This window comes from Cydia strobilella, chromosome Z (assembly GCF_947568885.1).
Source record: "Cydia strobilella chromosome Z, ilCydStro3.1, whole genome shotgun sequence".
In the NCBI taxonomy this organism is placed as follows: Eukaryota; Metazoa; Arthropoda; class Insecta; order Lepidoptera; family Tortricidae; genus Cydia; species Cydia strobilella.
Window position 1 is genome coordinate 30,895,304 of NC_086068.1, and position 24,011 is coordinate 30,919,314.

General features: G+C 39.6%; 2 pseudogenes; both read right to left on the reverse strand.

Moving 5' to 3' along the window:
- LOC134753739 (uncharacterized) overlaps nt 1–1,676 on the reverse strand; it is a 35,306-nt pseudogene extending 33,630 nt beyond the window's left edge.
- A 3,280-nt stretch (nt 1,677–4,956) lies between these two features.
- The window catches only part of LOC134753740 (uncharacterized), a 43,279-nt pseudogene continuing 24,224 nt past the window's right edge, over nt 4,957–24,011 (reverse strand).

Consider the following 24,011-nt stretch of genomic DNA (forward strand, 5'->3'; position numbering starts at 1 on the left):
TTCCCGCGACCTTCACCAGGTCGTCGCTCCATCTCGTTGGAGGCCTACCGGCAGTTCGTCTTCTGGTACGCGGATGCACTCCAGAACCTTCCGGCCCCACCGGCCATCAGTTCTGCGAGCAATGTGCCCCGCCCACTGCCACTTAAGGTTTGCAATTCTGGAGCTATGTCGGTGACCCTAGTTCTACTGCGGATATCATCATTTCTGACTCTATCACGCAGATAAACCCCGAGCATAGCTCTCTCCATTGCCCTTTGCGTGACCTTGAGCCTTCTTATGAGGCCCATCGTTAGCGCCCACGTCTCAGATCCGTATGTCATCACTGGCAACACACACTGGTTAAAGACTTTTGACTTAAGACACTGCGGAAATTTGGACGAAAAGATACTTTGGAGCTTCCCGAATGCTGCTCAACCGAGTCGGATTCGACGAGTGACCTCTTTCTCGAAGTTGGACCTACCTAACTGGACTGTTTGTCCTAGGTATACATAATCGTCAACAACTTCGAGCGCAGAGCCTCCGATTAATACGGGAGTTGGCACAACATGGTCGTTAGACATGATCTTCGTCTTGTCCATGTTCATTTTCAGACCAACTCGTTCAGATACTCTGCTGAGATCAGCGAGCATCGCACTGAGGTCCTCCATGGTCTCAGCCATGACTACGATATCATCGGCAAACCGAAGGTGAGTGATGTACTCGCCACATACATTGATGCCTCGTCCTTTCCAGTCCAGAACCTTGAAGGCATCCTCCAATGCAGCGGTGAACAGCTTTGGGGAGATTACATCTCCTTGTCTGACTCCCCGCTGCAATGGAATAGGATTCGAGCTCTGGCCCTGTAGTCGGACGGACATGGTGGCGTTTTCGTACAAACACATCAGCACTTAGATATACCGGTAGTCAATTTGGCACCTTTGGAGAGACTGCAGCACAGCCCAAGTCTCGATCGAATCGAAGGCTTTCTCGTAGTCCACAAATGCAAGGCAAAGGGGGAGGCTATACTCCTCAGTCTTCTGTATAACCTGCCGCAACGCATGTATGTGGTCTACGGTACTATAGCCTTTACGGAAACCTGCTTGTTCGGGAGGCTGGAAGTCGTCAAACCTGCGTGCGAGGCGGTTCGTGATGACTCTCGAAAACAGCTTGTAGACATGGCTCAGAAATGAGATCAATAAGTGTTTAAAGAAATTTATTTTCTCAAAAGAAATTAAACATTTCACTTAAATAGAGAAAATCCAGCATAAAACATAAAATATGAGTGAGCATGCAGGTAATTAACAAATTATAATAACAAATAAAAACTAGAACATGTCATTCACGAGCATTATTTACATGTAAAAAATTAGCATACGAACATGCTTAGTAAAGTTGTATACTCTTATGTTCACGCCCTTATTTAGCGTGAACTCTTTCTTGTAACTTGATATTGTAGAAGTATTATGGAAACGCGTTTTATAAGTATATAACAATATTTATTGGACTTTTACATACATGTATGTGACATTTGTCTTATTGTTTTATAGCGAATGAATAATGACATATATTTGAAATCATAGTTGTTATAAGTAGCATCCGCGCTAGACCATAAAGGTTGGATCGCTAACATACATAACAGCCATAGTTGTATACTTATATTATAAACATGTGGGTATGTCCAAGTTACCATGTAACATGGTACCAATTAAGTACCATGGTAAGTAAACAGCTAAGTACCTACCATTTTTTTAAACAACAGTATTAAATAATTTTTTTTATTGGTAGGGTAGCCATTATTGTATTAGTACCTACAAACGATACTTTTGGTCACATTGTCATGAAGTTAGGTCGCTATAGTGATTTTGGTATTTTTATTTAAAGTAGGTAAATTGAACTGCCTGTGCCTAAGATGTTTTTCGCATCTTATGTAACTTTCCGAGTGACCCGATACTTTTCCATAAGTAACATCATTTCTTTATACTTGATAGCTTGATAAGCTGTACAATTTGTATGCTAGCGTATTTAAGTTCAATATTACCTCCAGCTGTCGAACGCTTGTATAAATATGTATCCACCTTGTAAACCTACCTATCTTATCATTAAAATCACAAAGATCGTTAAGTTTCCTTCTGTTTAAGTCTACAATTATGAATATCTATCTCTGGATAAGTATTATGAAAGCTACTTAAGGTTGAGTCAGTATTAGTCCTCGAAGCTGGATTAACGCGAATAAAGCCGGCTTCGGAGATAATGCTCCTGCCGGATAAAAATACCTACCCGCCGAAATATGTTAATTGTAAGTACTCAACTCTGTGCTAGTAATCATTAAAATAAATGTTAGTACGTAGTTTCAAAATTACAAAAAGGGCTTGAACTTTATAATATAATTATTTGCCTATATAAGTCTTACAAATTGTTTTAGCTTGCGGTGAAATATGGCAAAAAATTAGTGAATATCACATCAATTGTCCTGATCAATTATACACCAAAATGTCGATAATTTAACTGCGATTGTGATAATTTATAACCCTCTACCCTGACGAGAAGAATTAAAGTGAGGATCTTCAATTCCAATGTAAAGGCCGTGCTGCTGTACGGGTGCGAAACCTGGTTTGTCCGCAAAGATCTAATGACGAAGCTCCAAGTGTTTGTGAACAAATGCTTAAGGCAAATCCTTCGCATCTTTTGGCCTAACTGGATCACAAACGCTCACTTATGGAGAATAACCGGACAAACACCCGTACACAAGGAGATACAGACGCGGAAATGGCATTGGATTGGACATATCCTCAGGAAACCTGACACCCACCTATCCAAAGTGGCCCTGACCTGGAAGATGCCCGGCAAGCGGAAACATGGTCGCCCTAAATCCACTTGGCGTCGTTCTGTGGAGCAAGAGCTGGGTGTATTGGGGATGGGGTGGGAGGAGGTTACCCAAGCTGCCCAAGACCGTAGTCAATGGAAAAACAAGATTCGAGCCCTACACCCCAGCAGGGGGTAACAGGAAAAGAAGAAGAGAAGAAGTGATAATTTATAAGGTAAATAATGTTGCCCAGTCAAAACCAGGCAAGTATAGGGTGGGCCAGTGATAAATTCTCTTTTCGTATCGACGACTTTCGTTAAAATGCATTAATCATTGGCCCACCCTATATTAGCCTCGATCCGAAGGCGTCAAGTCAAAAAGGTCGATTCTGCATAGAAACGCCGGTTGCTTCAATTAAATCCATTTTTTGTAGGTAAATTGATAAAAAAAAAAAATAACAGCCATAATATGTGACGTTTTCAACCAAAAGGCCAAAGAACCATGCATTTAGACATTGTCGCTTGTCGATAAGGTTGATTTCTAATTGAAGCTATATGGAAATAGCGCCTTACTGACGAGCGACAATAAGGACCCTTTTGGTTGAAAATGGCACATATATGCTTTTTTAAAACAGTTTAAGCCTTTAAAAAACCGGCCAAGTGCGAGTCGGACTCGCGCACCGAGGGTTCCGTACATTACATAATTTTAACAATGTATTTTTTATGCGAAACGTGAGTGTAAGGTAAATTGCGGTTTACGATTTATGACGTATTAAAAATAAACTACTTACCAGATCTCGTTCAAAACAATTTTCGGTGGAAGTTTGCATGGTAATGTACATCATATATTTTATTCAGTTTTATCATTCTCTTATTTTAGAAGTTACAGGGGGGGGGGGGGGGGACACATTTTACCACTTTGTAAGTGTCTCTCGCGCAAACTATTCAGTTTAGAAAAAATTATATTATAAACCTCATGCTCAAACATGGTCATTAACTGAGGCGTTAAAGTCCAAACTCAAGGTTTGCCAGCGAGCGATGGAGCGCAGTATACTAGGTGTTCGCAGAACTGATAGAATCAGAAACACGGAACTGCGCTCCAGAACTCGAGTTGTAGATGTAGGTGTCCAGACCGCTAAGCTTAAGTGGAACTGGGCTGGGCATGTCTGCCGCATGCACCCTGAAAGGTGGGCCAAAATGGTTACCGAGTGGGACCCACGGAACACCATAGATGGTGCTGGCCGGGGTGCAGGCAGGCCGAAAAGGAGATGGCGGGACGACTTAGACGCATTTTATCCGGATTGGCGGGACACTACAAACGACAGGGTCGAGTGGAGGAAACGAGGGGAGGCCTTTGCCCAGCAGTGGGACACTAAATTAGGCTAGTAAAAAAAAAAAAAACCTCAATATCACTTTTGAAGACCTATCGTTTGATGAAAAAAAATTTTTGAGTTTCAGTTCCAAGTATGGGGAGCCCCCAAAATTTATTGTTTTATTTTTATATTTGTGTGAAAATCTTAATGCTGTTCACAAAATACATCTACTTACCAAGTTTCAACAGTATAGTTCTTGTAGTTTCAGAGAAAAGTGGCTGTGACATACGGACGGACAGACAGACAGACAGACAGACAGACAGACATGACGAATCTATAAGGGTTCAGTTTTTTGCCATTTGGGTATGGAACCCTAAAAATGACATGTGGCTTAGTGGTTAGTCATTTTAGTCTACGGAATAAAAAAAACAGACCTTAGTTCGATCGCAGCTCTGGGCACTGTGGAGACTGGAAACTTTTTCTTTCAAATGTTTTAATTTATATATGCCCGGTAAGGGCATTTATTTGTGTGATGAGCACAGATATTTGTTCCCGAGTCTTGGGTGTTTTTTATGTCATCATCATCATCATGTCAGCCGATAGACGTCCACTGCTGGACATAGGCCTCCCCCAAGGCTCGCCACTCCGACCGATCCTGTGCCGCTCGCAACCACCGAATTCCCGCGACCTTCACCAGGTCGTCGCTCCATCTCGTTGAAGGCCTACCGGCAGTTCGTCTTCCGGTACGCGGACGCCACTCCAGAACCTTCCGGCCCCACCGGCCATCAGTTCCGCGAGAAATGTGCCCCGCCCACTGCCACTTAAGGTTTGCAATTCTGCGAACTATGTCGGTGACCCTAGTTCTACTGCGGATATCATCATTTCTGACTCTATCACGCAGATAAACCCCGAGCATAGCTCTCTCCATTGCCCTTTGCGTGACCTTGAGCCTTCTTATGAGGCCCATCGTTAGCGCCCACGTCTCAGATCCGTATGTCATCACTGGCAACACACACTGGTTAAAGACTTTTGACTTAAGACACTGCGGAAATTTGGACGAAAAGATACTTTGGAGCTTCCCGAATGCTGCTCAACCGAGTCGGATTCGACGAGTGACCTCTTTCTCGAAGTTGGACCTACCTAACTGGACTGTTTGTCCTAGGTATACATAATCGTCAACAACTTCGACCGCAGAGCCTCCGATTAATACGGGAGTTGGCACAACATGGACGTTAGACATGATCTTCGTCTTGTCCATGTTCATTTTCAGTCCAACTCGTTCAGATACTCTGCTGAGATCAGCGAGCATCGCCACTGAGGTCCTCCATGGTCTCAGCCATGACTACGATATCATCGGCAAACCGAAGGTGAGTGATGTACTCGCCACTTACATTGATGCCTCGTCCTTTCCAGTCCAGAACCTTGAAGGCATCCTCCAATGCAGCGGTGAACAGCTTTGGGGAGATTACATCTCTTTGTCTGACTCCCCGCTGCAATGGAATAGGCTTCGAGCTCTGGCCCTGTAGTCGGACGGACATGGTGGCGTTTTCGTACAGACACTTCAGCACTTCGATATACCGGTAGTCAATTTGGCACCTTTGGAGAGACTGCAGCACAGCCCAAGTCTCGATCGAATCGAAGGCTTTCTCGTAGTCCACAAATGCAAGGCAAAGGTTTTTTATGTATTTGTATATTATATATTTTGCGTTGTCCGAGTACCCACAACACAAGCCTTCTTGAGCTTACTGTGGGACTTGGTCAATCTAAGAATGTCCTATGATATTTATTTATTTATATTGTTCATATTTATATTTAACTTTAATTTAAATCTAAATCTAAATTTATATTTATACTAAGACCGTCAGCTGGTCGCATGAACATGTAAAAAAGAAAATTCTTTTCAGTCATCGGCGTCATCGCCTACCGTTTGATACTTTGTCAGATGATAATTTAGATGCTATTGTAATAAAACAAATCGTCAGCCGGTTGTATCGCGGTGGAAAGACCGTGTCACGCGTTTCGGTGGCTGCCATTCCTCAGCCCACCAACGGAGCAGCATCAGCGGTTCTCGAGGGTTCATCATATATAGCCCCTAACCGCTATACCAGTTTTTCGCCCGGGAGGCGATGACTGACGAAATATGAGCCTGGCTCGCGGTCTATAAAGTCCATAACTTTGAAACGCCACTTTATTTCTAGGTACCTAACCTCACGCTCGAAGCAAATGATTTGACTTCAAAATGGCCGAGCCAGGGGGGGACGCGAGGTATTCCTAGTATCAGTGTTCACACGTTTACTCGAAAAAGCTAAAATCGCCGACGCCGAACACCCCTGTCGTAAAGGCGCCGGTGCGCTTTCTATTTGCGTATGAAAATTGTCCTTAATCCGTATTTGTACAGCCCGAGCCCGCAAACATCTATCCGTTGGAAAAATGAATATGTAACAGTATTCCGTCGCTTAGAACAGAATATGCTTTTGTAGCTCTTTTTAGATTACATTAAGACTTACAAATGTATCATTTTAAAAGGTGCGAGTAAAGATGGTAATATTTGGGGTCCCTTAATCAACAAAAACCCTGCGTGCTATTCAGGTTTTAGTACATACAATTTGTTAAACTTTCGATATTTCGCTCGCTTAGTGATAAACTAAAAATTCGTGTAACATTTGTTTTCGACACCGTTTCAATACCTATCTTGTTATCTTGACTACAGAATATGGGAATCCGAGGAACTCCTCTAGCATGGTTTCAAAGTTATCTCCAAGACCGTAACCAAAGATTGCGTATCTCCAACTACATAAGCAATGAAGCTACTTGTAATTACGGTGTTCCCCAGGGGAGCACGTTAGGTCGATCTTTGTTTCTGGCCTATATTAATGACCTTTGTAAAACTAAGATCAAGGGAGCTAAACTTCTAATGTTTGCTGATGATATAGTTTTGGTATTTCACGGGAAAACTTGGGAAGATGTCAAAGTACTAGTAGAGGCAGGATTAAGTAGTGTAGCTCCTTAATTTAAATATAAGTAAAACTAAATATCTGTGCTTTAGCAAAACGTCTGCAGCAGCACCTGACTCAGCACTTGACACCATGAAAATACATACCTATCCCTGCAACAGACAGACAAGTAACGGTGAAATTGCCACTAATTGTAACTGCGGTGTCTTATCTAGAGTGGCTACAATTAAATATCTTTACGTTGTCATCGACGATAAGTTGCAATGGGGTCCCCATATATCTACCACAGCTAAGAGAATCCGAAAACTAATATTTATATATAAAAGCATGCGAATGGTGGCAGATCACAATCTCTTACTGCAGACATATGATGCCATATGCCAAAGTGTCTTGAACTACTGCATATGCTCTTGGGGTGGTGCAGCCAAAACACATCTTATAGAGCTCGAGCGCGCACAACGAGCAGTTTTAAAAGTAATGTTCTATCTTCCATATCGATACCCCACTGAGCTGCTTTTCAATATAGCAGAAGTTTTAAGTGTACGCAAACTTTTTATTTACCAAACAGACTAATAGCCCCTACAATCACAATTGGCAACAAACGCATAGCTTACTACCCAGTACCCCACTGTAATAGTGCATGGTCTAAAAGGCATTTTTCTTGGCTCCATACTTATTTATAATAAAGCAAACAAAACCCTTAATATCAACAAAGATAAATATAACTCTATGATATCTTACTCTATGATATCAATAACATTAGTAATTTTCAATTAAAAAACATAATTAAGATTTGGTTAACATCATTAGTGAAGCAGAAGAGTTATTACGAAGCGTGTTCTAGTACAATCCAAAATAACCAGACACACACGCGCATTACACACAGAAACACACACATATCCCAAAAATCAGACACACATAATACTCACACACGCGCGCGTACATACACATAATCATAGTCTCAAATGTTCACTTATTTCTCTAATTTAAATATTGTTAAAATTATATTATAGAATGTCTAACATTGTAACCATACGCTTGTAATCGAGAAGGGACTGGCTCTTGAGACACAGGGAAACCTACTTTGAGAGCCAGGAACCAATGTTAAGTAATAATTTAAAGTTGCAATAAATATTATTTAAAATTATCTGTATAAATGGTATTGTATTGTATTTATTTCATACATACACATATTAGTTGTAAATGAAATTATATTATTTTATTTTTATTTTTTATTTATTTTGTATTAAAACAGCCTATTACCAATAGCACTACCAGATTTCTCTCTCAAAGCGGCCTAAAACGTGAGTTAAAAAGAGATAGCACACTATGCTACGGTTTATTTTGATAGACAAGGTATATTTCGTTTCATGCTAAAGCAGCCGACTTCAGTTTTGTTGCGACTTGTTTGCGAGGAAGACGTCACTTTCGTGTTTCATTTGGAGATAAATCGTTGTTGTATTAAAAGTAATGTTAGTAATTAAACTATCTTTTGTAAAACATTGGTACATTACAAGTTAGCGCGTTTTACTAAAAATATAAGTGCATGATAAACTGGCGTAATTAAGAATGCATCACTTTACTACAAATAATTATTGGACACTAAATGCTATTTGAGATGATGCTTTGTTTTATATAAAGTGTTTTAAAATAATTTTAACATTAGGATATCAGTTAGTTTTATCATAAAATAAAACATGCCATTGGCGATTTATATGTGCTTATTTCTTTTTATGCTTTAAAAATGTGCGTCGGTATTTGTAAACTTACATACAAATTCGCATTTTTAACCGACTTCAATTTCATAGAAGGAGGAGGTTCTGTATTCGGTTGTGGCTATTTTATTTTATTTTATTATGAACAAAAGAATAGAAATAATGAAGCGGCTTGCAGGTGTCACTGACAAAAAAAGAAAAAAGGAAGGCATCAACTTTGGATGATATCGTAAGGGTAATTTGCACTACAAAAATAAAATAACTGGTAAATTTTAATACTTATCTATTTCATCACATAGTTACCATACCATTTTTAGGTAAAACGTGCAAAAGAAAAATGTCCCGAAGAAGACCAGTTAGAACAGAGGACTTCCGATAAAGAAAATACCATCGATTATTTAGTTAGTATGTATCTATTAATCCCTATATTTTTTTGCAATGTAATGTAAATACGTAAATACCTATTAGTAAGTTATAAGTTGTAAGTAAATAAGTTGTTGGAAGAGTGGGACGTCTCAACACAGCCCCTGTAAGCCTATAGCACAATCGGGTTAAGTATAACCTCGAAATCCTTCCAAAGTTATGAAATTTGGTATGTATGTTAATTAAACCACGATACCCACGCGAAGCCTCTGTTTATTAAGCTAGGTATAGACACTGCCAGCAATAGTCATTCTGCATGTGGCTGTATATGTAAGAGTTCATCTGGCGGCATTTAAAACATTTAGAATGTTAAGCTCGTACGAAACGCGGAACGCAGATAAGATTGCGGGTATAAGCCGGACGTTGACCAAGTCATCTAAACTCACCCACGTCATGGGTCCCACTGTCTACAATAAGTTGCCTAAAAACATAATTAATGCTCCAAGCTTGGGCAGCTTAAAATTCCACCTAAAGCAGTGGCTTATCGAGCAATCGTTTTATAGCTATGACGAATTCATTGCGTGTAAGGCATAATGCTTACTATTATCATATGTTAATTCCACCATTTGCGGTATACATTATTATATTGACAATTATTATTAAAACATTTAGTTAATTATTATTAATCAGAACTGTTTGTACCTAATAACTAGTTCACTATTATTGGGAAATCACTATTATTAATTATTTATTATTGACGTGTAAATTGGTTTTATAAATAAATTATTATGATGATGTAAGTTTTGTAGTTAAGTATTGTGTAAATTTTCTACTAGTACAATCGGATTAAGTCTAACCTCGAAATCCTTCCAAAGTTATGAAATTTGGTGTATATATATATATATATATATATATATATATGTTAATTAAAGGTCTCTTTTTCATGTCCACACTATTTGACATTTGGGGACCTCGAGGAATCGCAGCCATCTTGGAAAATGTGTACCATCTTGGAGAAATTTGCGTTTTACTATTAATATACGTTCTCTATGAAAATATGGCGTAAGGCAACATTAACGCTTATCAAATTGTACACAAAAAAGTCCTAGATATCTTTGCGGAAAAAATACATCTTGTTACAGAAAATAATAGCTGAATCCAGATTTAGCGCTTATACCTTTTCAGGGGATATTCTCTTAATATGAAACTCGGAGGTATATGAATTCCACTTTTGTCTATACATTTGTATACGTTCTACCCCAATATCATCATTTTACTCGACTGCGACTTAAACAGAAAGTAGGGTTATGGGTTTAAATACTGAAAATCAGTACATCCTGTAGGTCAGGATACTGGACGGATTTTTTCAGCGATATTGAAAATATGTGGCGTTTAAGAAAGTGCCTCCGTGGACCCGCCAAAGAATCCGTAAACGCGCTGCTTATTATTGGCACATCAACTGAAACTCTAATGTCAACTCTTGAGTTACAATTTGGAAATCCGGAATTAATAATATCGCGCATGCTAATAGAAATTAAAAAACTACACCCTCTGCCACCGGAATACCACAAAGAAATAGTTAGGTTTTCCGTTAAGATAAAAAATTACGTCACAGCTGTTCGTGCCTTAGGTCGCGGAGAGTACCTGCAAGAAATAAGCATAGTCGGCATTATCTTATCTAAGATACCTACGGTGTGGCTACCCAAGTGAAACGACTACAGTTACGCGCTAATAAAAGAGGGAACTAAATCTAAACTTGATATCCTCTACGAGTTTCTCCACGAGGAAGCTATGAAAGTGTCAACCTGCAGTGCTTCTCTTATGCAAGTTCGATCAGACTATAAACGTAAAAACTATAGTGGAAATAGTGACTATAAACCGCAAACTGTTTTAGTGCAAAGTGCGCATACGAACAGTAATGATAAGTGCCGCTTTTGTCGCGTAGGTAATCATAATTTACCAGAATGCAAAAAGTTTAAAAAATCACTACGCAAGGACCGTTGGCAGTATGTAAAGCGATTCGGTTTGTGTTATAAGTGTTTATTATCGCACCGTGATAGACAATCGTGCACGGTCGCCGCGTGTGACGTGGAGGGGTGCGCGCAGGCTCACCACCGGCTCCTGCGTTACGTATCCGGTCAAAGTTCGCGCTCGACTCCTTATAACGTCGTAGAAGTGTCGGACACTAGTGCTCAAACAGAGACTGTTACGCATATAAACGTTAACCAGTGCGAAGTGCTATTAAAAGTCGTGCCGATATACCTTCATGGACCTAACGGTAAAATAAAAACGACCTGTATGCTTGATGATGGAAGCAGCGTATCTGTCATAAGCGCGGAACTCGCGGAGCGCGCGGGGCTGCGCGGGCGCCGACAAAGTTTAAAGGTGCGCGGCGCTTGGGTCAATTCGGAAGTGAAGTGCGAAACACAGCTGATCGATTGCTCGATATTTAAGAGGCCGTAGTCGATTTTGGAGCAAAAATTTAAAATTGATAGATTTAGTCGTTGAAATTGTACATGTTTTGTTACGTAATATCTAAATAACAAGTATTGATTTCTATTAGCACGTCTTCTCATCTTACCTTTTAATAATGAGGTCGCGAGCGTGCGTCACCGGTAATGCATGAAGAGAAGGGGCAGTTTTTAAAAATTCATCAAAAAATCATGGTGGTAAATTATACAAATTGATGTATAAGAATAGTTTCAGCAAATGTTGTAGATTGTTTAAGTATCAAAATTACGTTGAAATTAATTCGATTTTCAGAGAAATTGTCACTTGTTTTGAAGTAATTTCTGGAGAAAACAGATTTCGTCTAACTTTCATTTACACTACTCATAACTCATAATAATAAAAATGTAGTCTGATAAACGTCAAGTACAGGATATGTGTAATACAAAATTACCATGTTTAGCAGTCCAAACTTTACGAAATTTACAAATAAGAGCGACAAAATCAGTGCTTTACGCGCGTTTACCTAAACGTCCATCAGAAAAGCAAACATTACTAATTTAGTGAGTATGTTTTCAAAAAACTGATCTGATAAAAGGTAAGATAAGAAGACGTGCTAATAGAAACCAGTACTTGTTATTTCAATTAGGTAACAAAAGGTGTAAAATTTCACGGACTAAATCTATCAATTTTACATTTTTGCGACTAAAATCGACACCGGCCTCTTAATAGTGACGGGACAATGTTCAACTTAACCGCGCGTAGTACAAACAATCTGGACGTACCTGTACAAAACGTAGGACTTGTTAAGTGCGGTAACTACAAGTACCTAGACCGTATAAAAAACTATTTGTGTGCTGAAAATCAGAAACATGAATTTCTTATTGGACAAGATAATTACCACTTGCATGTACCACTAGAGATCGTGGAGGGCGGCCAAAATGAGCCCTATGCGACTCGCTCCCCGCTGGGCTGGTTCGTGCATGGTCCGTGTCAACGAGCAACTGTAATGAAACAAAGGGAAATACATACTTCATTACATCTTACTCATAACTACGAGCAAGATATTGCAACCGAAAATAATCAAATTCTACGTGAACTGCAAGAAGACATGCGTCGATCTTTCTCCATCGATTCAATGGGCGTATCTGCTAAACCTCGGCAGAACTCGGAGGACGTACTGGCCCAGCAGCACCTGGAACAAACCTCTGAACTTATCGATGGCCAATGGCAAGTCGGCTTACCTTGGAAGGATCCTCACTGTTGCACCGTCAACTCGTATCCAAATCCATTATCACGACTGAAAGGAGTTGAGCTAAAAATGAAAAGGAGTGAAGAGTATGCACGAAGGTATAAATAACGCATACAACATTTGTTAGACAATAAATACGCTGAGAAACTGAAGAATCCAGTCACATGTACTAGAACTTGGTACTTACCTACTCATGGCATAGATAATCCAAATAAGAAGAGCCTCCGTCTGGTTTTCGATAGGTCAGCTAAAACAAAAGGGTTTAGTCTAAATAGCTACCTATATAAAGGTCCCGACCTACTAGTACGCGAAAACAAGGTCGCGATCTCTGGCGATATCAAGGACATGTTTCTCAGAGTTAAAATAAAACCCGACGATCAGCAAGCCTTACGCTTTCTGTACCGAGATAAGCCCGAAGATCCTATAGATGCGCCCTTCATAGCACAATTCATAAAAAATAAAAATGGGCGACGCTTCGAATCTACATATCCAGAGGCGGCTAATGCTATATACACGCAACACTACGTCGACGACTACATCGATAACTTACCTGATGAAGAAACTGCAACGAAGCTAGTCCGTGACGTCACCTATATTAAAGCACGAGGCGATTTTCATATACGCAATTGGAATAGCAACAGTCAAACCGTCATCAACAGCATTGCAAAAGAGACTCGGTAACAGCGCAGTAAAGTTCAAAGTCGGACAACAGTATGAGGGCGAGCGAACACTTGGATTGTTATGGAATCCTACTGAAGATACGCTCGGGTTCGATGTTTCGCTGAAAAAGTTATCTGAAAATATAATCCACGGGAAAGAAAGGCCTACGAAAAGAGACATTCTACGAGTAGTAATGTCGATTTTTGACGTGTATGGATTTGTAGCGCCTTTCACCATAAATGGAAGATTAATTGTTCAAATAACGTGGCAATTAGGCGTAACTTGGGATGAACAAGTACCTGACGTCGTCTACGAAAAATGGCTAAAATGGATTAATCGATTAGAATTGATGCGCGAGATACGTCTACCTAGATATTATCATCATGCCCGACACAAGTGCGAACGAGATAGTCACAGTCTAAGTGCGAGCGAGATGGTAAAAGCGTCTACAAGTGTGAGCGCGACAGTCACAGATGCCGCGAGAGCGAGCGGGACGCGGCTAGTACCTGCTATCAGTGCAGCGGGCGGCAATGCACCTGCAGGAAAACAAGATTTATTAACTATGAATAGTTATAAAGATCTACTGTTCTTTGTAATAAGGTTGATATTTGTATGTAGGGATTTTTCTGAGAGATAGACGTGTGCACTGTTTGAAGATTTATTTGTGACTGGATTTGACAGATACATGCATACATTAATACGCTCACTCACACATGCTTAAAACGCAACTAACATACCGCCCACCAAAAGGGCATCGACCTTTTTTAAGACTACATAGGTATAGATACAACTCATCTACAAAATTGTACATAGTATTTGACTATAACAAATTGTATGATTATAACTACATAAATGCATGCAATTGCATTGACAAACTATAAAACTATGTATAGTAAGGGAAAGCAAGTATGAGAGAGTATAAGTTAAGCAAGTTAGGTGAAATTCAATTACTAAAAGTGATACAATTCTTATTCGCAATTATTACGACAGTATTCAGTTACAGAACTAAGTAGAAGATTTGAAACATAGCTACATGCAAAATTAATTTAATGTGGAGCATTAAGTAAATTAAGATGCTGTATGAACAGGCATAAGGCACAATTTAGTGATAGTTCTTTTTACGATTGAATCGCCACTTTTAATACTGTATACACGAGTTAAGTTATCCGCGCACGCGGGTTTATCCACTATGTCTCCAAGCTGTCATTTCCCAGGTGTATACCAATTCTAGGTGTATAGCCACGGTGGCCATGCATATGAAAATTGCTATGTAGGCCTTACATGTTTTAGCACCTCGACCTCTAGACACAAAGAATTGATAAGGTCCGGCAAAATGAACATCACTATTCAGGGTCATCTGATATTGTACATGTAAGGTTCTTCGGTGGGCGTCGTGCATGATGAGGTATATGAAGTGACATTTGACTAAAATTATAGGATGCCTTCGTTCTTCATCTAACTTAGAATGGCACAATCTGCCGCCCAACCTGAGGATATCGCTTGCGTCAAGGTAAGGGTTCAAAGTTCTTAATATGCTCTTAGTGCTTCCTCTTTTTCTTGTTTTTAAGCTTTCTACGTTTTCATTGAAATATTTTGCTTGCACAACCCCTATACATAACAGTGCTTTCTCCACTTCTTGTGTTGTTACTGTAGTTTCCGTGGTTGTGTTTTTCTCTTTCAGGTACTTCAAGAATCTTTTGGCGTAAACTATGGACTTCAGTAAATCAGGTAACGTATCATATTCTTCAAACTTCTCAGGTAAGGTCTTATGGACTTCAGTATTATCTCTATTTAGGTTAACTTGTATTGTTACTTCTTTCATTTTCAGGTTTGTCTCTTCTATTATTGGATGTTCTAATTGTTTGTTCTTATGTTTCAGCGACTGCGTTCCATGCCACCAGAGGTCGCAGTTCCTCAATTCACTAAGTGGCATGCCTCTTGATGAAATGTCAGCAGGGTTCTTCGTAGTTAGAACGTGGTACCATTGATTTGGAATAATGTCTTGTATGGCAACATCTACAACCTCTTGCACGGTGTCTGCCCCGGTCATCATGTTATCAATGGAAAAATCTTCCTTTATGGTTTTCGTTTCAAGCCGATACTCCTTGCCCTCATCTTCTGCCACTTGTTGGAGTATCTTGACAGGGAGATAAAGCGCAGAAGTGGTGCCAAAAGTTACACGATCGCTTGTCTTTGTGGGTTTCTTTTCTTCCTCAATCACAGTGTGATGTGGTAAATATACCGTCTCATTGTTTACTTCCCTTTCACTTTCTTCAATGTAGTTTAGTTTCATGTATTCTTCTATAGCTTTAACATACTCATTCTTCAGATTAGGTTCCCTTGCGAATATCTTTTCTTGTTGTTTCAGTCTCAGCATGGCGATGTCTCTTGTTTGTCCTTTTGGAGAGAGATGTTCTTCTTTTTTGAATGGTAACGTTCCTATGTATCTTCCTTCTTCGTTTCTTGTATGAGTCTCCTTGTAAATCATCTTACACCTTTCTTCTTGTCTCGTAAGAGTCTTCTTTGTATCTGTAGTATCTATCTCCCAAAATGCCTTCAACATGTCGTTCACGTCGACCTGATGATGCATCACAACTATGTTTTCTTCTAAAGTGTATGCTGTGCCTTCTGCGTCTCCGAATATTATCCAACCTAGGCTTGTTTCTTGTGCGCATGGAGTGCCAGGTGGACCTTTCATTACCTTTCCTTCTAGTATTTGTGCATACACTTTTACACCAAGTAGCATGTCTACTCGCCCTGGCTGATGAAACTTAGGATCAGCCAGAGTGAGTCCTTGTATGTGTGACCAGGCTTGTGGGTCATACTTAATCTTCCTTGATGGTAGTTGTGATGTGAGCTTCGAGGGCATTATATAAGCTTTGACATCTAGCTTGAAACTGTCATCTTGATTTGACAATACTTGAACATGTGCTACGCTGTTGATCTTGACCTGGAGGTCGCCGACACCGGTAACAGTTCCTCTCACAGGTGACCTCTTGACTCGCAGAGCTTGTGCTGCGCGTTCACTTAAAAAGCTTGATTCTGAGCCTGGATCAATTAAACAACGAAGGGGAGTCACGTGACCTTCGTCGTCCCTTATGGATATCATTGCAGTCGCTAGCAGGCTTTTGGATTTCTTGCAGGTAAAGTTACACGAAATTTCCACCACTTCTACTTCTTCATCATTCTGCGGGTCTTCTTCGTGGTGTGTCAGCTGACTGTGGTAAGCTTGAGTTTTCACTGACTCCTCATTCTGCGCTTGGTGTATCATGGTGTGATGCCTCTTTTTGCATATACGACATGAAAAGGAAAGACGACATCGTGATGCAGAATGTCCAGGTAGGAGACAGTTGAAACATAATTTAGTTTTCTTCACATAGTCAATTCTCTCCACAGGTGACATTTTTGTGAACTCTTGACAGTGACATAAAGTGTGTTCTTCCCTACATAAAACACAGCTCTTTGATGATGTTGACACGTGGTAAGACTTTTCCTTAATTGGTTTTGATTCTCTAGGTACGGTAGCAGTGACAGGGTTAACCAGTTCCAACGTACGAAACTTCGACTCGAGATATTTCTTTAATTCAGTCCACTTAGGCAACTGGTCAGCACTTAAACTGTAGGCGTGTTCCACCCAATCCTTATGAGTTTCGTTGTCGAGTCGGTTCACGACTAGGTATATTATGAACGGATCCCACTCGTTTATATTCACTTGAAGATTTTGTAAATCATTCAAACATTGCGTCGTAGTGTCCAGTAAAAGTTTTATTTGACTAGATGTTTGCGTAGTAATCTTCTTTTGATTAAACAATCTCTTCAAAAGGGAGTTCACAATTAACCTCTTATTACCATACCTTTGTTTCAAAGTCTCCCAGGCTAACTCATAATTTTGTTCTGTAATCGTAACATGCTTCAATAAAGCAGCGGCTTCACCGGCGATACTTGACTTTAAATAGTGCAGTTTCTGAACCTTACTAAGACTCGTGTTGTTATGTACTAACGACGTAAACAAATCGTGAAACGTCGGCCACTCTTCATAGTTATTCGAAAACACAGGTAAAACAATAGCAGGTAACTTGACATGTTGTTGTACAGCTTCAAACATCGTGATATCCAGCGAACTTGTTCCTTGAACATGTGTGGGAGCGGCAGCAGCGAGCGCGTCCTTGATATCACCTTGTAAACATAGGTATAACTCCTCCACGACATAATAATCTTCCTTAAGAAAATACTGTATCTCGCCGCGCTCCTGCATTGTAGTATTCTGTACCAGCTGTTTATGCGCCGATGTAAATGTTTTCCAATAAGCGTCAATACACTGTGCTCGAGATTCTAAATAGCCTTTAGTTAAACGTTGTTTGGGACATTTCTTCAAATTAATTTCAGTTTTCTTTAATAATAACGCTGTATCCTCCAAAACACGAATTAACTGTTCGTTAGTACTCATTTTGCAGTATTTACTTGTCCATTCACGTAAACAACACGATAACACAACTTAATAATCTTCACTTCATTTAATTTGTCATAATTTCCTTATATTTCGCACCTGCAGATAACAACTAGGCTCAGGAATGCGGTCCGCTATTGTTCTCGCCGGCCGGCTGGGCTTCGCTTATCTGGTTCCTCCTCCGGTTCGATGTCGACCAAATGTTCTTTGTAATAAGGTTGATATTTGTATGTAGGGATTTTTCTGAGAGATAGACGTGTGCACTGTTTGAAGATTTATTTGTGACTGGATTTGACAGATACATGCATACATTAATACGCTCACTCACACATGCTTAAAACGCAACTAACATCTACAACTTCATTTATTTTGCGACTCGTCAATGAAAGTTATGTGCGCAGTAGCATGCTGGCGCTGGCAAGAAAACAACATAGTTCGTACGGCATTTATAGCCAGTAAATGTCGCATTGCAGGCCTGAAGAAATCGACTGTGCCCCGATTGGAATTGAATTCGGCAGTTATGGCAGCTCGATTGGCTGAAACAAAAATTAAAGAACACAGAATAAAACCAGATCGCCGTATATTTTGGTGTGACGCCACAGTGGTTCTGTACTGGGTATGAAACAACGCGCGTACATACAAACCTTATATCGCAAATCGGCTTGGTGAAATAGATGATTTAACGCACGCGAGTGAGTGGAGATATGAACCTACGCACCTGAATGTCGCCGATATACCTACCATAGAATCATACGGCCGTTGTGTGTTGCCTACCGAGTGGATACAGGGACCTGCATTTTTACAAAAAAGTGAGAACGAGTGGCCACCAAATATTTTGACCGCCGACGTAAACAATGACGAGTTAGAATGTGTTATGACGATGACGTCGTGCAATAAGGAAAACATATCTATACCTAAGCCTACAAGGTTTTCATCGTGGTTACGATTACTTAGGGCTACTTTTATAATGCTACAGTTTATAAACAAATGTAAACATATAAATGAAGAGGACGGTGCTGTCATGGAGAAAGCTGAAAGGTTACTTATAAAATATTCTCAAGCGCAGACGTTCTCCGAAGAAATCCTGAAAATTAAAAATGGATTATACTTACCTAAAACAAGTAGATTACTTACCTTATCGCCGTACCTCGACGAACACGAAGTCCTACGCCTCGGAGGCCGCATCGACGCCGCCGCTGAAGTCGGACCTGAAACCAAACGACCTTCTATCTTGGACGGATGAGACTACATAGCAAGGCTGCTAGTGAAGCATCACCACGTTCTCGCAGCCCACGGGAACCAGGAGACTGTTGTTAACAACCTGAAACAAAGGCATTGGATATTAAGATTACGACCGACAGCTAAAAATGTAACAAAAAAATGTTTGCTATGTAGAATAAGGAAATGTAAACAAGAAATCCCACGAATGGGAGACTTACCGCCTGCCCGCGTTGCTCATCATCAGCGCGAATTTATCTACACTGGCGCTGACCTCTTCGGGCCTCTAGTAGTAACTGTTGGAAGAGGAAGACAAAAGAGGTACGGAGTTTTGTTTACATGTTTAACAGTGAGGGCAGTGCACATTGAAATAGTCAACTCACTTACCACTGACTCATTTCACTCATTTATAATGGCTCTTAGACGAATGGGAGCCCGACGCGGCTGGCCGCAGTACCTGGGGGATGGAAGAGGGGATGAAAGTTTGTCTTGGAGTTCAAATTTTATTTTAAGCTAGGAACTTGAAACTGCAAAAAGGTATTTAAAAAACAAGAAAATTAATTTCAGTGTTTTTAAAAATTCATCCCCCAAGGTGGTGAAAAAGGGGTTGAAAGTTTGTATGGAAATCAAATATTTTTGTCGGTGCGGGACTTAAATCTTTGTACAATGGCATATTAGTGGCATACAATAAAAGTAATTTCAGCGATTTTGAAAATTCATACCCTTGATACCATACCATTGAAAGTTGGTATGTAGATCAAAAAATTTTCAAGTGCGGGACTTGAAATTTTGTATATGGGCATATTATTAGAATACAGGAAAAGTAATTTCAGCGTTTTTTTAATGTCATCCCCTAACAGGGTTAAAAAGGGGTTGAAAGTTTGTATAGGGTTCCAATTTTATTTAAGCTAGGAATTTAAAACTTCGTAAAAAAAATATTTTATTAAAAGAGAAGTAAACTAATTTCAGCGTTTTTAAAAATACATATCCCAAGGTGGTGAAAAAGGGGTTGAAAGTTTGTATGGAGATCAAATATATTTTGAGAGCGGGACATAAATCTTTGTATAATGGCATATTATTAGAATAAAAGAAAAGTAATTTCAGATATTTATAAAATTCATCCCTTAAAAGGGTTATAAAGGGGTTGAAAGTTTGTATAAGGTTCCAACTTTAATTTAAGCTAGGAATTTTGAAACTTCGTAAAAAAGTATTTCATTAAAAGAGATGAAAACTGATTTCAGCGTTTTGGAAAATTCATCCCTTAAGGTGGTGCAAAGGGGTTAAAAATTTGTATGAAGGTCAAACATTTTTTTGAGTGCCGGGACTTGAATATTTGTATAAACTCATGTTATTAGAATACAAGAAAAGTAATTTCAGCGTTTTTAGGGTTCCGTACCCAAAGGGTAAAAACGGGACCCTAATACTAAGACTCCGCTGTCTGTCTGTCTGTCTGTGTGCCGTCTGTCACTAGGCTGTATCTCATGAACCATGATAGCTAGACAGTTGAAATTATCACAGATGATATATTTCTGTTGCCGCTATAACAACAAATACTAGAAATAGAATTAAATAAATATTTAAGTGGGGCTCCCATACAACAAACGTGATATTTTTGTCGTTTTTTGCGTAATAGTACGGAACCCTTTATGCGCGAGTCCGACTCGCACTTGGCCGGTTTTTAAAAATTCATCCCCTAAAGGGGTTAAAAAGGGGTTGAAAGTTTGTAGGGTCCTAATTTTATTTTAAGCCAGGTACTTGAAACTTCGTAGGAAGATATTTAATGAAAAGAGAAGATAACTAATTTCAGAATTTTTGAAAATTCATCCCCCAAGGTGGTAAAAAATGGGTTGAAAATATGTATGGAGATCAAACCTTGTTTTGAGTGCGACACTTCAATCTTTGTGTAAAGGCATATTATTAGAATTCAAGAAAAGTAATTTAAGCGTTTTTAAATATTTATCTCTTAAAAGGGTTAAAAAGGGGTTAAAAATTTGAATCTATTACAAATACTTTGAAACTTCTTAGAAAAGCATTGTTTAAGATAACAAAAACAGTTGTTTCAACATTCTTAGAACTTCAACCCCTAAGGGGGTTAAAAAGGGGATGTAAGTTTATATGTGGTACAAGTTTTATTTTAAGGTAGAAGCTTGAAACTTGGTAAAAGGGCATTATATTAAAATAGACGAAAGCTGATTTCGCCGTTTTTGAAGTTTGTATTAAGTAATAATGTTTGCATCGGGAGCGAACATTTAAAAAAAAATAAGTAGTGGACTTGAACATCTTCTAAGAGGGTTGAGTGAGTATCGAGGACATTTTTTTTAGCTCAGGGGCTTGAAACTTCGTAGTTTGTGAAAGACAAATTTCATGCATTGTATAATTATTAACCAATGATTAACCGTCCCTACTGATATCTTTTCTAATATGTGTATGTAAAAGACTTATATAACCACCAACATACAAATCCACGCGTACGAAGTCGCGGGCAACAGCTAGTTTTATACAAATATAATTATGATGAATATTTCAATGAAATACTGTGAAATATTCATCAAAAACAACCTCTATGAAAAAACAATTACATGAGACCAATTTTTCTCATCGCCCGTACAAAGGAATACTATATACTAGACTACCTAAAGCAGTGAGGTGGAAGTGACTCACAAACATAAAAAAAGTTATGCCGTAAAAACATAGAGGTGATATATTATTGGCCGGTACTGTATTTAAAACTTTGTGAATCCATTTTAAATGTAACACTACACATCAACAGTCAAATGTCACGCCTAAAAAGTATAAAAAATAAACAATTCAGTCAGCAAGCAACAGCACTCTCAAGTCAACATCGAGAATTCGGAGAATTGTAGGCGTATTAAATATATTAATAACGGGTCACTCACGTGTTACACCGGTCCGCCGGTCCGTCACCGTCGACGCAAGCTCCTGATGACGCTACTCGGTACGGAGTGAAAAATGTCGAGCGTTTTCGACTTAAAACACGTGAGTGACCCGTTATTAATATATTTAATATGTCTGTGTCTCACGGAAGTTTTGTTATTAAAATTGTAGGCGGCTGAGATTAACCGTTATATATCGTTCCACGAAAACAAAACAAATCGTTCTCTCAACTAACCGGTAAGAAGAGAGAACTAAATTTTAAAGTTCGCGTTCCATCAATTAACGGGTTTATTAATGAACGAAATAGAATAACGGTTTAGGAACGATATTAACCGATATTTCAATACCGGTTCCGAGCCCTGGCAGTACCTATACTCAGATAATGGTACCAATCTTCGAGGAGCTGATGCAGAAGTACGAAAGTCAATCCAGGAGTTGGACCAGGAGTACCTTAAACGTGAGTCATTGAACTATGGGACTAAATGGACATTTATCCCACCCGGAAGTCCACATTGGGGTGGAGCTTGGGAAAGGCAGATCAGAACTGTTAAAGAATGCATGAAGGTCGTGCTGAAAGAGAGAGCCCCTCGAGAGGAGACTTTGTGTACATTTTTGACAGAGGTCGAGAGCATAGTAAACAGCCGGCCACTAACGCACGTCTTCGTAGAACCTGGAAGCACAGAAACTTTAACGCCTAACCATTTTCTTCTTGGCTCTTCTTCCGTCTTACCCCACCTTGGCGCTTACAATGACTCTGAATATTTCTTGAAAAAGCAGTGGAGAATCGCCCAACGACTGGCCGACTTATACTGGAGAAGATGGGTGAAAGAAATCCTCCCGGACCTGCTACCACGTAAAAAATTGACACAAGAAGTGAGGCCCTTACAAGTGGGAGACCTCGTCTTGATTGTAGACCCAGATGGACCTCGCTGCGCCTGGCCAAAAGGCAGAACAGCAGGCAGCAGGCAGGCTGCTGCTTTGGAGAACAGCTGTTTCCAGGCAAAGATGGCCGAGTAAGAGCCGTTAGGATTAAAACCAAGAGTGGTGTACTTACCCGATCGGCTGCACGCGTAGCCCGCATACCAATAGATGGTGAGTGCTGGGGTAGAGGATGTTGCCGACGAGTACCGAGCGCCGCTCGGGGTGAGGGCGCGCGGGGCGGGGATGACCCCACCAACGAGATCCGATTGCGAGTCATACCGAACGGACGTTAATTTGCTAATTATTTGTCTTTTTCTCTAATATTCCTTACATGTACTGTGTAGTGTTCTATATAGTTTAAATAAATAGTATAGTGCATTATTTGACCATTTTTATTGGAAAAAAACACTAAAAACTAAGACAAACTATTTATTGATTTTTTGAGAACAATTAAATTCGTTTAATTAACCATTCAAGCTGCGGTCAGCCCCGTTGCTTTCATAACCTGTCCACATAAATCCCCCATTTCAGACGCACGCGATAGCCGCATAACTTACAAGTTATGGTACGTCTGTGACAAGTGTGACTTGATTTAGGTATTTCTGGGCCGGTGCCATTGGCTTCTGCTTGGATTAACTTCGGTTTAAGAAGTTGTGTGAATCAATCAACGTTATATTATCTAAATAATTTTAGGTAAGAGTATATTTTATGCAGCACAAAACAATAACCATAGGTAGAATCAGTTACTAGCTACGTAAGTGAACCAACTTTTTGTTGTCACTCATTGCCCTGGTTACGGTCTCCTGGATGATTTAAAAAACTGGTTTTATGGTATTTAAACAACAAAACACGATTATATGTGATATGCGGCCAAAGAATATGATCCGCATAATATACTGGGGATGTGGAAAGTGATTTTGGCCGTATTTAATAATTCGTGAATAACGTAATAGCGAAACAGCGTAACGAGTACCTGGAGTTGTACTAAAGTAAGAGAGAAAAGAGAAAAAGCGGAAGCACGCTTTTGTAGTTAAATGATTTCTA